The 17,309-nt window shown below is 43.7% G+C and overlaps 1 non-coding gene across 1 annotated transcript; it reads right to left on the bottom strand.

Moving 5' to 3' along the window:
• Window positions 1-2,801: 2,801 nt before the first annotated feature.
• Window positions 2,802-2,874, bottom strand: Trnaa-cgc (transfer RNA alanine (anticodon CGC)). The gene has a single exon. It is a non-coding gene; the product is annotated as a tRNA-Ala (tRNA).
• Between the last annotated feature and the right edge of the window lie 14,435 nt (window positions 2,875-17,309).

The following is a 17,309-nucleotide window of genomic DNA, read 5'->3' as shown; positions in this document are numbered from 1 at the left end:
GCTTTGCTGCTCTTCAGGGCCTACGGAATAAAACACAGAGTGCATGAAAAGCGAGACACCAATTAACTGTTTATTACGACACATCACTAGACATAAAGCGAAAGTAAAGAGTGCTACCATTACAACAAATTATTTCCATGAATTATCGAAATAATGATTTAACGCCTGTTCCACTTTAGGGTACTTCAGCGAAGCGTATTTAGAGGCCACTCGAGAATTTAAGGTCTCAAATTATATTGTTGGGAGGAGAGCGTAAGCGATTTTCTCGTATTTTGTGATAAAGTCGAATGTCTCCTAGTAAAAAGATTTTACCCACAGAAAGGCTAATTCCACAGTAAATTCTGGTATCACTATCTTCAAACAATTCAACCACTGCCATTGGAAATAACATGCACGGTATAGAAGATTACCGATAAGTCTCCTATCCTGAGAGGAAGTATCTGAGACCCGCATGAAAACTGTTTAAGTATCAGTTATACTGTACCACATTGTACCACAATTAACACCAACAAGAACCAAAATTAATTGCAATTAGATACCATTAGCCGGTTAGGTCGAGATGTTTACTGCTACGAATCTTTGTAGCTAATACGAACCACCACAAAAAAACCACTGCTTGTTGTAGAAATTAAAACTCAATATGCATTCATTAATACATTCTGTCCTGCTATACCTCAAAACGAAACACACAAAATAACTGTGGAGGTTCGTACGATAGAAAAATTCATGTACCTTTAGTTTCCTTTGAATGCGCTCCTTGATGGACGTAAGAATACTTTGTTCACATGACGGAGGTGCATCTTCGTCGTTATAAACTCTTTCTCCGTGAGATGCACCGTTCGCACTAGGTTTAGTCTCCGTTGGAATCTCGAAATCAACTGACTTCCCCGAAAGAGACGCAACACCACCTTTCAACTCAGAGGGGCTGACAATGCGCAGAAAAACACCTGCAGCGCACACAACCACTAGAATCAGAAACGCTTTTGCGAGCCTCATTTTGCCACTTCGCTTACAGGCTGGCGTGTAACAGTGGTTTGTTGCCAGGAAACGTAGCAGTCTCTGTTGAGCGATATTCTTTTGTTTCTTTATTCCCGCATCAGAGTACTCTCGCTCCTTAGTTACACAGTATACGGTTAAATATTCTTCAATGGGAAATGTAGCGCAAGTCTTAAAGGTGACGATTGCAAACGTCGTTAGGTAGTGTTGACTGCAAGAACCCATGGGATTTCAGCCACCTGAATCGAAAAAAGGGAATGCGTTATTACATTCAGTGGACACCATTCCTTTGCAAACTTTAGAGAGGTGTTTATAGTGCGATTATAATGCTGATTTCAGTAAGCAAATATTTACAGTTTAGTGATGTTTTCGTGATGTTTGCGGTGAGAATTTAAACGAAGAGACAGAGTGAAACTTAGGTCCATCGCGTAGTCTACTTCTCAGGAATGACACTAACCATACCATAGAACTAAGTATAGGAGATCTGGGCCTTGATGTTCTTGTTAGGGGATAGAGAGATGTGGCATCTACATTTAAAGCCACTGCCGGGAACCTCAGACGAATCATGGTAGACCTTCGTCTGGACTTGTATTCGGTAGGATATAGTGAGCCGGGATTGTCGTTGCCGACCACAGTTTGAACTGCGGAGAAAGTTGGACAGTGCCCAGAAATAAGAGGATAATTTCCAGACATCAACGTGATGTGTTGTGAAGTTGGTCAGGCTTTACACTCATAACGGTCAACAAGCGACGTCACCAAGATGTCGATGACATTTCCTACGAGGATGGCGGCGGTGTCTTCATCTGGTAGACAGAGGATACGGCAACACATTCGATAGGTACTGCTGTATTGCACAGATGACCAGGAAATGCTTTGGTTGTTGTCAGTTATTGGTGGGCAGCTGACCAGCTGTTAGGCTGATATTACTGTATGGCGGTACTGAGCACAGTACAGGCAGCAGTGCCTGGTGTGTGTTGCACTACAAAACATTTGTTTGAAGTGTGATATTGCTGGGCTGGCTGTGAAGATATATCTCTATTCATTCTGTACTGTGTTTTACTTTCCTGCTACAGGTGTGTTCATCCATGTACAAGAGAGAGTTCTATAGTGTGTTTCGTAATTGTGCTTGAGGTGTGATCAACTATTGTACACAATTACAAGTTTTCTGAATTGTATGTTGACGCCAGTTGTCGAGAGACTAGGTAGGCCGGTGTAGTCCTGCTGTCAACAGCAGTATAGAGGCCCTGATGGTAGATCTCCGCAGTAGAAGTAGCTCCTGTAATGACTTTTTTCATTTATTCTACTGTGTTATTATGGCCGCCCAATGATAAAGAACTGCGGGCTGGAATTTTAAAGAGAGGTATTTCTTTTCTGTTGTCCTTCGTTGGTTGCAACTTCTTTGTCCCAGGGACTGGTTAGGGGTTAGGTTAGTGTTGTTTAACGTCCCGTCGACAACGAGGTCATTAGAGACGGAGCGCAAGCTCGGGTTAGGGAAGGATGGGGCAGGAAATCGGCCGTGCCCTTTCAAAAAAATGGTTCGAATGGCTCTGAGCACTATGGGACTTAACATCTATGGTCATCAGTCCCCTAGAACTTAGAACTACTTAAACCTAACTAACCTAAGGACAGCACACAACACCCAGCCATCACGAGGCAGAGAAAATCCCTGACCCCGCCGGGAATCGAACCCGGGAACCCGGACGTGGGAAGCGAGAACGCTACCGCACGACCGTGCCCTTTCAAAGGAACCATTCCGGCATTTGCCTGAAACGATTTAGGGAAATCACGGAAAACCTAAATCAGGATGGCTGGAGACGGGATTGAACCGTCGTCCTCCCGAATGCGAGTCCAGTGTGCTAACCACTGCACCACCTCGCTCGGTCCCAGGGACTGAATCGGATTATAGTAGTCGATATTACATATCTAAAAAAAAATTTTTTTCATCAGAACTATCAAGTAACCATTGAAATTGTTTTTGTAAAGTTTTATGTAATTTTAGTGTAGCAATGAATCTGGTAATTTTCTCTGTGTTCAGAAGTATATTGGAAATCATGTGTTCTTGGTGGTAGACAGTGGTGCTCATCACGAGTGTTTTGATGGATTAGTTAATCCAAGTAATTCTTGACACCAAAACACATACACAGACACAAACAACGTAGTTTACACTGATACATGTTTCTCATGTTAACTCAAATAGTTAGATGATTTATTTGCATATTATTCTTTCATACTTGTTGTCATTGCCACGGTACAAGTAATCATATAAATATTTAGAAACGCTATACTTAACGACATGCGTCACTGTACTTTTCATTAACTAGTTTCTTTAGTTGTGTGTGTTAATTACACACCACATTTACGAGTCTGCACTATATGTCTCAGTTTAGAGTGTAAGATTTACATTTACACATATTGTCATACAAATGCACTTGATTTGTGTTGTGTTGAGTATGAATACTCGTGAATGTGGACAGTCTCAATTCATTGTCGCTTATAAGTCAGGAAAATAAATGAAATCACATTTTTGTTATTTTGTGAATCCGTGAGTGAAAGTAAGAAACAAATATGATCAAGTGCAGAAGTACATGTAATCTATACTCAAACGTTGCATGAATATGAATACAAACTGTTTGCATTTAACTCAGTACCGATTTTCTATTGGATACGAACTGTTTGAGGACGATAAGATGTAATTGTTGTATGTGCAGCACGCATCATAGTTATTTTCCTATGCTTCCAGTGAGAATGTGTGCGCTTGAGCCTTTAAGTGTCTCTATATCCCGGAAAGTGCTCGTTGCATGAAAAAAGTTTGGTTATATCAATTTTCCTTAAGGTTTGGCAACGTTACGACTCTTCCATATGATTCAGTTGTTCAGACGTTGGACAAACGACTCTGAAATTATTACTTGTACGTGTCAGACTTCCTTAACTGTGTGCGACATTCCCTGCTTAATAATTTATCTCAGGTGGGAGGTTGTGAAATGCAGCACGTCATTTGGATTTGCATCCACTTCATTTTATGATCATAATCGGGTAATATGACCTTATTATGGGGACAGGTAATTCGATAATTAATTGACTGCACAGTTACCTGTATATCTGAAAAAGTATTGACAATGACTGATTTCTGGATTTGGTTGGTGGATGAAGGTAACTTGTTGAGCATAGTATCGCTTGCTGGGAAGAGCCGTGGGATGAAAAGAGGTGTTTTGCCTCACCAGGGAGAGTAAAGCCTTTGCAACCCGTAGTGGAGGTGACGGCTCTCCTGCAGCCAGGCAGTGGGGGGCCGTCGACGGCGCATTCTAAAAGCAACGCAAGACTCGATGGACGGATGGGTGCGAGCAGGCGGTGCGACTGGCACAGTATGAGATTTGCATTGGCATGGCGACTTTCGGGTGACCAGTACATTGCGAAGATATTCGATTGTCTTGCGCGGATTTTTTCAAATGGAGCCTGAGATGCCGGCAGAGCGTCGCAAGCGAAATTTTATGGTCCGAATACATTCGTGAAGTGAAATGGTAACGCCACATCCAGTCCCCTTGTCGAGAGACTGCTCAAGAGAAAAAAACTCTGTTAACAGGGTAGTGAATGCAGGTTAAATTGATGTGGGGACCTCTGTGGCATCCACCACGAGAACGGTCGCCTAGACGAAGTTTTAGGGCAGCGTCGGCTCTCGCCAGCATCCCTCTGACAAAATACAGATGGGACTACCTGTGATTGGGTACGCACTACACCGTGTTTAAAGCAGTGCTTCGAATTTTAGTGGAGAGGTACTTTCTGATACTAGAACGAGTGCTATTGGCGCAGAGATGCGAAACTACGTTCGTGAGACCTGGTTTAAAAAGGAAGTGAGGATTCGGTTACAACTGTGGACGCGGCTGTAATCAGTTACCATTGGTTACCTTTTTCAGTTACCCACATTTATTTCTAAAACAGTAATTCCAGACTCAACAGTAAATAAAAAAATACCACGTGTTATTAACGAAGAAATAAACAGCTGTGTAAATAATAGTGTTTTGAGTGCGTTACAACCTAGCAAATCACCATAAAATACAGATACAGATAATATTTAAAAAAAACACACACGCAAGCCATTGTGATCACGGCTGAAGGCCTTGCACGCCAAGAATGGCAATAAATTAAGAATGTTTAAGAACTCGCTGCAGTTACAGCTTAGAGGTATTGAAATATTCAAATGTATGTGGCCACAAACGCACCAGAAGATATCAGGCACCAGGAACGGCAATAAATAAGGTTTTAAGGCTTACTGCTAGGACACCAATATCAATTAGAATTTTAAGGCAAATCACCACAATCACGGCTGAATGCCTTACACGACAGGAACGCCAATAATATTTTAAAAAATTGTTTAAAAACCGTCTGTAAAACAGCAAATACAATAGAAAAATCTAATTAAAAAACAAGAAACTAATATAGACCATGTTCCAGAAATCGACCTCTGAGAGGGTCAGGCAACAAACACTTTCGCGAGCGATGAGACAGGCAAGGAAGAGTGGCATTCACTTCACAAGATGGTAACTCAGATTAGTGGCAGTCCAACGATTGACTAATGATAACTTGCTGAAGCTACCTGACGTCCGACAAACCAAATAGAACGATGGAACAATATGCCAAAGCCGGATCCGGCGGTCTGCACTGCATCCTCAGAACAGAGTGCTTAGAGCGCCCGGAACTGGAAAGGAATCACTACCATCAGATTTGAAAAAATCACCAACTGGCCTACAGTCAAGAAAGCTGTCAAAACTACACGCCTTATTGGACAGCAGCGGCAAGGCGAGAAAAAATACACTGCCGTTACATACACCTACCCCTGAGGCAAGTAACTGGAGCGTTAACGGCCGCAAGGCAGGAAAAATACCGCTGGTTGAACTTAACCAATTGTAACAAGCTGAAAGCAGCAAATATTAATAAGAAGTCGAGGAAGACTAAACAGATCCGCCCTTCCCAAGTACTCCACTCGCTGCTCTTCGCCTCGGCGACACTACGAGCAGCAACATGAACCCAAGTCACTGGAGAATCGCGAGATGTCACAATGCTGGTGGTCTCTCTCTACTTGAATTGAAATGCACTCATCCTAAAGCCTGCAGGATACGGTTTACGACGAGGTCGTGCACCCTAGCGACCACAGCCCTTCCATGCGGCAGCCCATGTGCACCGCCAGCGACCTCGGCGTGTCCCACACTGTGTGGACCTGGCTCCTCCTGAGTCCCCAACCGAACTGCCACAGTCACACGACACGCAAAAACGGCGACGTCGCCCCAGAGATAGGGCAACCGTTACTACATATCGATAACCACCGCTGCTGCCACTAGCGGACAGGCAACGGATGCGAAACGATTGGTGCCACTCAAAACGAGAAGAAGACAAACAACCGTAACCATGCCAACCAAAGGATACGGTCTGGCCTCCAACAGAAGGCGGAAACTTACAAACAGTAGCAACGTGAGCAGCACGGCTCAGTTCGCATTGGTGTTCTAATACATTTTTTCTAAAGCTCCAACTGAAGTACTGTCGAAATTTACAGAGCAAACGCAAAGTGAGGACACTTCGCCTGTGGGCGGCGTGCACTAAAGACACTATGGCCGTGGCAACCACGCAGTAAGTACTTCGCCCGTGGTTGTAGGAAAAGGAGATTTCAGCCATCAGAGGCGTCAAATAAAGTCGCCGACTACGGGTTCCTACTTACACAGGTTCCGGAGAATCCAGCTGTCGATTGATAGTTATTATTGTTTTCTTTTCTTAAGTGCACTCCAAACTGAAAAGAACAGTCACCAGAGATGATTCCTTTTTGGAGTGTCTACAGGGGTTGTAGTGTAAGCATTATGCGTACCTAAACATCGTTTGGTATATAGAGGGCTTTTCTGGAAAAGTCTGTCCTTGGCACTACCCCCCAAAACAGAGGAATACAAATCAGAAGGCGGCAACAGAGCACTGACTGCAAAAGGTGAATATCCACAGAGAGATTCCGCAAACTACAACTGCTGTAAGGTCTCACATCATTCAAGTGTACTGTGCAAAAAAAAAAAAATAATAATAATAAATAAATAAATAAATAAATAAATAAATAATAAAAATGTGCCGTTATCGGAAAAGCGCGCTGTAGAGCCGTAAACAAACGAAAGCAAGGAATGTAAACCAAATCCAATACACGGACAGAACAGTCGTCCTAAAGTAAAACTGTCATTCTGTCTGTAATAATCATGACGACGAAAAGTAGCTTCTCCCTTATAGCGATTACAAAAGAAAACATGGTTGCTACTTGCCAATAAAAGCGAAAATCTTCAAGTGAATAAGATATTCAATTTTCACAATACGCACAGCAGTAAGAGAGACGGAAAGAGCAGGAAGAGACTCACCTAGCAGAGCGCTGGGCACAGCTGCCTCGCAGCCAGTGCAGTTCTCTTTTAATTTATTGCCTGACGCTTCCTTAATAATGACTTCTTTACGCCATCAGTACATGAATATGAGACTCATAGAGGAGTAATTGCTACAACAGGCAACTGGCTTAAATGGCAGTTTCCGAAATACGGTCACGCTCGTTGTTTCAACTGAACCGTTGGAGTATTCAGTACATCCCAAAACAATCATAAGACCTGTACAACAATGTATGGTTTTAATAACGCCTTCAAGACAACTCTTCAGCACATTTAATGTTCACCAAGTGTCTCTTATCTGCAAATATTGGATAGGTTACGAGTTCAAAGCCAAAACGACCAACAGACTTGAAATGTAGTGAAATACCAGGTTACATCACCATGGTCAAACATGAGAAAGTCATTTCAAAATCGAAAACATGTAACTGAAATATTCTTCTCTTAACCCATGCTAGCACCCTGCAATGTATCAGATATTTCAGCAAAACACAAAAGCCGGTCAAACAAAATTATGTACTACTGTCCCAGTCTAACAACCCTCATAACGAAAATCAACTCCCATCGCTAGTTATTTGCTATCCTGGTCTCCACTCAACTCCGAGCTAGAAATACCGCAATGTCCGCAAAACCCTAAAAACAGAAAAATTCTCTAGAGAAGTGATCAGACCAAAAAGCCAGAAACATCCAACATTCTCAGGAAGGGAAGCTGTCGGCTCTTATGCACAAGCTTTCAGCCCTACTGCTGTGTGTCTAGTGGCTTCCTGCCTGGTCGGAAATTCTACTGGTTGTGCCTCTTTCAACGTAATTCATTCATCATCTGTGTGGAGTTGTGGAGTTATAGAGGTGCGGCGGTGGTGACAGACGTGCCACTTTCAGTCTGATCAAAAGCCTATGTGGCTGCAGCCCGTGGAGGCTGCCCAGACCAAGACAGAGTTGCTTTCCCAAGGTCCATGGGTTTGAATCTCACCCATCACATGGACGATTTTGTCTTGCGTTTATGTTGGCCAAGCACCCTTCTGTTTGTTCCTCATTAAAAATTTGTGAACAAGTTCGCAAGAGGCTGCTTCAATTTGAACAAATGTGTATGAACGCAAAGTATGTAAACGCATGGAGCCTGTTCTGTCGAGCATGTCCTAATGAACAGACACCACGTGCAATCCGATGCAGTGAAAGATGTTATGCAAAATGAAGGTGGAGAGGGGAGACAGGAAATGAAATGGAAGGAACTACTGATGTTAGCTGCATCGGGAATTTTTGCGGAATCAGTGGCGGTGAGTGAAAATTTGTGCGGTACTAGGGTTCGAACCCGGGATCTCCTGCATAGTACGCAGTTGCGTTAATCACTGCGCCACCCTGACATCCTGTTAACAGCCACTCCTCGGCATGCCTCACGACCGATTCAGTTGTCCAATTAGCGCCACCTATCTCCAGTCCTTTTCCATGTTCTTCATTCTCGGGCAAGCGTCGGGCAAGTCTGCAGTCAGTGTCAGCGATTTAACCGTCACAGGGGATGGGAAACATAGGTTGGAGGAAGAAGCAGACGGTTATCTGACGAACCTCATCTACGTTAAACACAAACATTGGTTGGAAGTAAAATCCACCAAAATATGTACAACAAGATTTACCACCATAAAACGCATAAACTTTTGGGGTTCAAATAACTAAAGAAAGCGACATGGCCATTTAGTGCTCAATCATCAAATTATTTTGTCAAACGAGCGACACACTGCTTAAATCGCCTGCTCAGACACAGGTACATGGAACAACAACTGAAGGCGGTTGCACAGAGTGCGATAAACAGTGTGACAGTTACTGAACTATACGAAATAAAATCATCTTTTCTGAACGGCCTGCGTTAGGACTTCCAAAATGCACCGTATGGCGCGGGAACTGAAGGGTAATCAGCATGCACTCTATGATTTGGTTTAGCGACGAAGCCCACTTAAATTTGGCTGGGTTCGTCAATAAGCAAAATTGGCGCATTTGAAGGACTGATTGTAGTGTTGGCAGAAGAGCCAACACCGTTGTGTACTTGACGGTACATGATTCACAATATTATCTGTTCAGAATACATTCGTAGCAACTGAATATGGCGCCTTGCTAGGTCGTAGCAAAGGACGAAGCTGAAGGCTATGCTGAACTGTCGTCTCTGCTAATGAGAGCGTATGTAGACAGTGAACCATCGCCTGCAAAGTCGGCTGTACAACTGGGGCGAGTGCTAGGGAGTCTCTCTAGATCTGCCGTGTGGTGGCGCTCGGTCTGCAATCACTGATAGTGGCGACACGCGGGTCCGACGTATACTAACGGACCGAGGCCGATTTAAAGGCTACCACCTAGCAAGTGTGATGTCTGGCAGTGACACCACACTGATAATCCGCATTTCGTGATCGAGAAGTATCTTCACCATCAACGGGTGACTGTGTGCTGTGCAATGCCCAGTCACGGAATAATCGGAGCGATATTCCTTGATGTTACGGTGACTAACGAACGGTACGTGAAGGTTTTGGAAGATGATTTCATCAACATTATGCAAAGTGATCATTTCGGAAAGACATGGTTCATGCAAGACGGAGCTCGACCCCCCATCGAAGAAGCACAGTATTTGATGTCCTGGAGGAGAATTTTGGGGACCGCATTCTGACTCTAAGCCTCGATTGGCCACCATATTCTCCCGATCTGAACACATGCGTCTGCTTTTTGTGGGGCTATGTTGAAGAGACGATATACAATAAAAACTCAAAAACGATTGCTGAGTTAAGAAAAGCCACGCAGCAAGTCATCGACGGCATCGATATTCCGATACTTCAGAGGGTCATGCAGAATTTCGTTATTCGTCTACGCCGTGTCATGGCCAATGATGGCAGGCATATCGAACGTGTCATAACCTAAATCCGAATATCTGTTGTGACGTTTACATGTTGATTGAAGTATTTACACGCCGTACTTTGTAACTGATTTACTTTTTTTATAGTTCAGTAATTGTTGCGCTGTAGAAGCAGCAAGACACAACACGTGCAGGAACCGAACCAGTCACAATTATCACGCTCACGGACCGGAGGGAGATCAGTCTTCACCAATGACACGTGGTCTCGGCACCGAAGCGACGACTACAGACAGCTCACCGAGCGTCCAAAGACACTGTGCGGTGAGAAACAGGGGGAAAGCTTGGAGATGCCAAGAGATGAGTGGATGACGGCGGCCCACAGACCGCTTCCATATGTGGTCGGCCAAAGAAATAATATGTCCACTCCCACTTCCGGTCTAACTCCCACCTGTCCGGAAGATGTTCAGCCGGACAAACTCGGAAGTGACGTGGCTCGTAGAACAAATAGCCAGCCCGTTGCCCCGAAGACCTGCGCTGTCTTTGGTGCTTCAGTCACTGCCTCTCAAGGAAAATGGCCTCACCACCATTCACGGTGGTTTTTTTTTTTTTTTTTTTAGAAATTTGATATTATAGGGTTGACTGTTCGTTCCGCAATGTGTCTTCCCGCTACTGGTGTATTCAACCGGACTGAGGCGCCTAGAACCGATGGGCGATGGGTTTCGTAATCACGCTGGAAGTGTTTTCTACAACTGCTCATAGTTATAAGTTTTCTCAATTGTATGTTGATGCTTCTTGGCCTCTGACTAGGTAACCTCGTGTATTCCTGTTGTCCGTAGCAGTAGCGAGTAGCTGATGGAGAATCGTACTAACAGGGGTAAATGCTGTAGCGATTTTATTCATTTATTATACTGTGTTATAATGGCTGGCCGATTGCAATGTACTGTGGTCTGAATCTGAGAATATTGTGACATATTTTCTTTTGTCCTTGGGTGGCGTCCGCTTGTTTCTTACAGGAACTCAAGCGGATTTGTGTAGTACATATTATAATTCCTTAGCTTAGATTTCTAACATGTTACTTATTATTCTGTGATGCCTGAGACAGTAATTATCTAATACGGCTGCAGGCGCAAATGTGAAGTGGTTACGACGTGATTAGTGCATAATAAGGTGATCCTCCGTTGTGGTCGCCAGATGTGGCCGACCGGAACCTTGAGGTCGTGTATGCGTACTCTCACGTTTCCATGCGGTCCTACTTAGACAATGTCACATATAAATGTTCCAAATACCGGGATAATACTTGATTCAATGAGCCAACCAAACAGAGTCCCACAATGAGGTTCTGAGAAGCTGTCTCATATTAATTGCGGCGCCTCCATGACTTTTACAGTGACCACTCATCACTTGATGCTGTTCAGGTCCCTTATATACCCTACCTGGCCTGGTAACAATACTAAATACGCACTCTCTTGGCTGTTCTCTCACAGAGAAATGAAAGTCTAATCATTTACGCGCACATGGTGCGTACGTGTAAGAAGATACACAGACATCCGGTCACATGTTCGCGGTACTCGTCTACTCGCCTTTTTTGTCTCAGGCAGTGTACCAATACTTATGTTGTGCAAAATGCAAGGGCGATGTGCTCTGCATCCATGCATTGATAAACTATGGATGTGAAACACATTGCCGTTTATAAGTTGCACAATATAGAACTTTATATGTATATCGCTACATTCATATAATTGGATAATTACCTGAACACTATCGCTAGATGTCTTTGGAATGTGATACATAAATCGTATAATTCAATATATATAAGATTAAGACGCTGATTGAAATTTGGACGTGTCCAACACACTTCTGCCAGTAAAATGAAAAACACTCTATTGGGAAGGTTACGTCGCTGTCAGAGCGTTGTAAGTATCTTGATGAAACGATGAAACTTCTTGTCCAGGATAATGAAATGTCCATCAGAGGGACGTTAACCAGCATGTTCGTTTTTCTTGTAACCGTTATTCGTTTTGGAGATATGAACATCAACAAAAAATGTTCTAAGTGTACCATTCGAGTAGACTTGTTAGGTTAGATTGGGTTTAAATACGCATCAAAACAGTTGACTTTAATTCTCCTGCAACCAATCTACGTTCTGGAGTTAGCACTAAAAAAATGGAAACAAATAGAAAATGCACATTACTGCTACAGTCATCTCCCTTCTCTTGGAGGTTGGTTTGAGTGCAGTGTACCTGAGCAAAGTCACCAGAACGGAAATTAGATTTTTTTTCTTATTTTCTTCTAGTACAATACTTCAGTACATGAAACGGTAACTTTAATTCCTGACGGAAAGTTATGGCGGCTAGTCAGCGTTAGTATCAACAAGTGTAGCGTTGTCTAAAGATACATGATATTCCAGACTTTGATTTTGGTAGTAATAGTCATTCGATTGTGAAAAATGTTTTATTGATGTGGATTGTAACAAGAAAAGACAAATATAAACACAACAAATTTAAACATGATGGCTGTAGAATGATTTAGACTGTTGTAAGAAACCAAGACGAAGTATACAGCCATACAACATTGAAAAGTGATGGCTCTCGAATAATTTAGTCTTTTGTAAGAAACCAAGGCAAAATTCAATGGGCCATACGTCGTTATCAACACAAAATGAGAACAAAAGCAAATTAAACAATTTGGTATTGCCAGTCAGTCATCCATAAAAAAGTAATGAGTTAACATCACGAATATAACGTGCTGGCAAATACACAATAACACCAATATTGTGTTGCATACAATCTCATTTTCGCTGCACCACTTTATAGTCTCTCTAACAGTTCGGCACAAATATTCCACGACTCGGTCTCTGTCGTAAGACTGCATAGTCTCAACACTCTGGCGCAAATATTGCGCGGCGCGGTCCCTGTCGTAAGAATTAATCACACGCCGCACCGCTAACACAGCTTCTCGCAGCTTCGGAATTACGGTCTTCTGAAGGAAGAAGACGTACTCGTCGGGTCCCGCTTTGCTACTCTTCAGGGCCTGCACAAACAAATACACACATTATGAAAAGCGAGCCATTATTTAGCAGATTATTACCAAACATCACTAAACAAAAAGCGAAAGGAAAGAATGCTAGCGTTACAACGAAGTGCTTCTATAATCAGTCGAAATAATGATTTAATACCTGCTCCAGCTTATGTCACTTCATCGAGATCCATTTTCGTTCGGATACAAAAAACGTATTGTTAATTATTGTCGACACGGTTAATAAGTGTTTGACAACGTACACGGGATATATGGATGAGTTTCTCGCTTTCACCCAAATAAGGAAAAAGGACTAATGTTGTCTTGTAAAGCGGTCATTACATTTCCGGAGTTAGTTGCGACATGGGAAGAATCTGTGACTATTACGTAACATGATTTTGGTTTTGTGCTGCATTCCTTTCCTTACAGTAAAGGAAGTAGCTGCCAGAATCTGCACACATTTCTTAGGAGACGCAACTAGGAACAGTTGAATTCATTACATGTTAAACTGTGCAAGGGACATGCACAAATACGATGCATAGATTAATTATTTTTTTGAGCCTTCGTCCCGTGTCAGCACGGGTCGGTCCTGTTACTACGGATTTGGCAATGTTAGTGTCACGGGGTGGCCAGATATCCTTCCTGTCGCCACCTTGTACCCCTAGGACAGAAGTACTGCATCGCAGATGTCTGCGTCCGTGGAAGTCATGAAATAGTGCGAACGTTTACAAATATCTGGGAGTAGTGTAACTGAGGTGCGACATGAGGATCAGCCCGGTATTCACCTAGTGGTATGTGGAAAACCGCCTAAAAATCGCATCCAGTCTGTCCGACATACCGGCCCTCGCCCATAATCCCCTCGGCTGAGTCTATCTGGGGCCGCCGCACCTATTAGAGTCCAGGAAGCAGCGCATTAGCGATCTCCGCTAGCCAGACGGGTTAAATAAGAAGCGCAGATAACTGTGCGTATTTAGAGAGCATCTCAGAATGTAAGCTCTCCGATTATGTGGTTGGGAGGAGAGTCTATGCGATTTCTTCAAGAGCTACACTTGAAAAGATATTACCGACACGTAGACTAAATACACTTCACTGGTAATTACAATCAAATCTGATATCACAATCTTCAAACAATTCAGCTGCTGAACTTTAAAATATCGTCCCTGGTATGGAAGATTACGGATAAGACTTCTATCCCAAGAAGGAAATACCTGAGACGCGTATATAAACCGTCAGTATGTTACCGTTCAGCAGATGGTACCACAAATAACAGCAACATCAACCACAGTTAATAGCAATTACATAGCAAACGCCTCTAAGCCGAGAAATTTACTGCTACGGAACTTTATAACAAATAGGAACCACCAGCAACAAGCAGAGCTTGTACAAATTAGAACTCGATACGCTATCATTACAACATCGTATGTTACCGTAGCCCCAAAAGAAAATACGCAAAATAACTGTGTAGGTTTGAACGATAGAAATATTCGCAATACCTTCAGTTTTCTTTCAATGCGCTCCTTGATGGACGTAAAAATGCTTGGTTCCCTTCCCCCAGCTGCATCTCCGTCGTTATACACGCTTTCTCCACGAGACGCGTCGTTCCCGCTCGGCCTCGACTCTGCAGAAGTAGCGAAACCACTAGACAGCCCCGAAGGTGGTGCAGCAGAACCTTTCAGCTCTGAGGGGCTGACAGTGTGCAGAAAAACTCCTGCAGCGCACACAACACCTAGAATCAGAAACGCTTTTGTAAGCCACATTTTGCCACTTCACTTACAGGCAGACGCGTAACAGCGGTTTGTTGCTAGGAAACGTAGCAGTCTCTGTTGGGCGATATTCTTTTTTTTCTTGTTCTATCCGCGACACAATACTCTCGCTGCTTACTTACATAATATATCGTTGAATTACCTATTTTCTTCGATGGAAAATATGCCGAATCTCTTAAAGGTGGGCACTGCAAATGTCCTTTGGCAGTGTTGGCTGCGATAACCAACAGGTTTCAGCAATCTGTTGCGATAAAAAAGAAAGCATTAATTACACTCATTAGACAACATTCCTTTGGTAAGGGTTGAAAGTGTGTTTCAAGTGCGACTGCACACTTATCAGCCAGAACATGCTGATCACCGGTCTATTATCGATATAAACCCATTCAGCCAATGGCAGAGTTACCTGGCGAGGAGTGACAGCTAGTCAGACATACGCACGGTGCATGTAGTATCAGTGAGCGTGCTGTCCTTGAGTACAGTGGGGAAGATGCGCGATCCATCTGAGTTTGACCGAGTGCAGATGGTGATTATCCGGAGGCGCGGCACGAGCATTTCGTAAACTGCACGACCTGTCACGTGTTCGAGGAGTGCTGTGGTGAGGTCTTCAGCACGTGGCGAAACCAAGGTGAAACCACGTCCAGACCTTGGTTTGGGCAACCACCCCTCATTATAGATGGGGAATGTTGCAGGTTAGCTGACTGTTAGAACAGGAGAGGCGGCAAACTGTGAGGGAACTAACATCAGATATTAATCCTGCTGAGTAGAGTACCAATTGTGTAGGAACACACAGTGCACCGAACTCCCCGAACAATGTGTCTCCGCAGCCATCGACCCATGCATGGGCTAATGTTAACACCACGACATCGGCAACTACGACTGAAATGGACACGTCACCATCGGGACTGGACGCTGGCGCAGTTCCATTGCGTTGCGTGGTCTGATGAATCCCGATACGTTCTTCATCACGTCGATGGGATGGCGCGAATTCGTCTTGTTCCAAGGGAGAACAGCTCCTTGACGCCTGTAATGTGGAACGGAGAGAAGCTGGTGGCAGCATTATGCTCTGGGAAATGTTTACGTGTGCCCCCATGGGTACAGTGGAGCTCCTGCAAGGTACACTGACTGCGAAGGAATATCGTAAACTGGTTGAGAAGCACGTACACGCCTTCATGACGATCATGTTCCCAGAAGGCAGAGCCGGCGCGGTGGTCTCGCGGTTCTAGGCGCTCAGTCCGGAACTGCGAGACTGCTACGGTCGCAGGTTCGAATCCTGCCTCGGGCATGGATGAGTGTGATGTCCTTAGGTTAGTTAGGTTTAAGTAGTTCTAAGTTCTAGGGGACTGATGACCACAGATGTTAAGTCCCATAGTGCTCAGAGCCATTTAACCATTTGAACCAGAAGCCAGTGGCATTTTTCGACAAGATACTGCGCCGTGTCGCAAAGCCAGAAGTGTGATGGATTGGCTCGAGGAAGACAGCAGTGAGTTGCAATTGATGTGCTGGTCCCCAAACTCACCAGATCTGAACCAGACTGTACACATCTGAGACTGAACGTGGCGTCAGAGCTCATCGTAGTTTACGGGAAGTAAATGACTCGGGTGTGCAAGCGAACTACTAACACATCGTTGCTTCCATGCCACGTCGCGTCGGACCTGTTATCAATGCCAAAGATGGACATACTGAATACCAGGTACGTGTTCACATTGTTCTAGCTGATCATTGTATATTATTTGTTTCTGCAACGAATGCGGAGTGTAGCGTCGTCTTTGTGTGATGTTCTCGGTAACAGTTAAATAGAAGGGAGAGAGAGAATCCCATATCCAACGCATAGTCTACTTTACAGATACAGCACCAACGATATCACAGTGCTAAGTCTCCTAGTAAATTGGACAGGAATAACGTCACATAATAAACGCAGGATAATAAATGCACTATAATTGTTGAACAAGCAATCAATATAAATGAGACTACTAGCTATTGTTAGATATGTGTATCGGTTTAAGCTGCCTAACGCTGCTCTGAGCATCATCATACAAATTTATGGACGGTTACATAAGAAATAGATACCGATCACTGCGTGTGCTGTGGAGAACAAAAGCAAGGACAAAGACATAACATTTTTCATGGTAAGTTCGAATGCAACAGGAAAAAGACATGATTCTACATAGCTCCAACGTACCCGTAATTAGCAATGACGTGAATACAATCCGAATGCTCGATGCTTGATGCAGTCTCTCCATAGCTCTGCAAGTTGCTAGTCGAATTCGCTCACGTCCTATGCACATGGCATTTGTCTAAAATCACGTCTGCTCCATG

This window comes from Schistocerca nitens, chromosome 4, assembly GCF_023898315.1.
Source record: "Schistocerca nitens isolate TAMUIC-IGC-003100 chromosome 4, iqSchNite1.1, whole genome shotgun sequence".
Lineage (NCBI taxonomy): Eukaryota > Metazoa > Arthropoda > Insecta > Orthoptera > Acrididae > Schistocerca > Schistocerca nitens.
Note: the sequence above shows the minus strand (reverse complement) of the source record. Positions and strands in the feature narration are given on the sequence as shown.